Here is a 1079-nt window from a genome sequence, read left to right on the forward strand (position 1 = left end):
TCTGGTTGGATGTGTTGGATGTCTGGTTGGATGTCTGGTTGGATGTGTTGGATGTTTTATTGGATGTCTTGTTGGATGTCCGGCTGGATGTGTTGGATGTCTGGTTGGATGTCTGGTTGGATGTCTTGGTTGTTGTGTTGGATGTGTTGTTGGATGTCCGGTTGGATGTGTTGGATGTCTGGTTGGATGTGTTGGATGTCGGGTTGGATGTGTTGGACGTCTGGTTGGATGTCTTGGTTGTTTTGTTGGAGGTCTGGTTGGATGTCCGGTTGGATGTGTTGGATGTCTGGTTGGATGTCCGGTTGGATGTCTGGTTGGATGTGTTGGTTGTCTGGTTGGATGTCTGGTTGGATGTCTGGTTGGATGTCCGGTTGGATGTCCGGTTGGATGTCTGGTTGGATGTGCTGGATGTCCGGTTGGATGTGTTGGATGTCTGGTTGTTTGGTTGGATGTGTTGGATGTCTGGTTGGATGTCTGGTTGGATGTCTTGTTGGATGCGTTGGATGTCTGGTTGGATGTCTGGTTGGATGTCTGGTTGGATGCGTTGGATGTCTGGTTGGATGTGTTGGATGTCTGGTTGGATGTGTTGGATGTCTGGTTGGATGTGTTGGATGTCTGGTTGGATGCGTTGGATGTCTGGTTGGATGTCTGGTTGGATGCGTTGGATGTCTGGTTGGATGTGTTGGATGTCTGGTTGGATGTGTTGGATGTCTGGTTGGATGTGTTGGATGTCTGGTTGGATGTCTGGTTGGATGTGTTGGATGTCTGGTTGGATGCGTTGGATGTCTGGTTGGATGTCTGGTTGGATGCGTTGGATGTCTGGTTGGATGTGTTGGATGTCTGGTTGGATGTGTTGGATGTCTGGTTGGATGTGTTGGATGTCTGGTTGGATGTCTGGTTGGATGTGTTGGATGTCCGGTTGGATGTCCGGTTGGATGTGTTGGATGTCCGGTTGGATGTGTTGGATGTGTTGGATGTCTGGTTGGATGTGTTGGATGTCTGGTTGGATGTGTTGGATGTCTGGTTGGATGTCTGGTTGGATGTGTTGGATGTCCGGTTGGATGTCCGGTTGGATGTGT

The sequence above is a fragment of the Poecilia reticulata genome, chromosome 12 (genome assembly GCF_904066995.2).
Source record: "Poecilia reticulata chromosome 12, P_reticulata-male-v2, whole genome shotgun sequence".
Taxonomy (NCBI): Eukaryota; Metazoa; Chordata; class Actinopteri; order Cyprinodontiformes; family Poeciliidae; genus Poecilia; species Poecilia reticulata.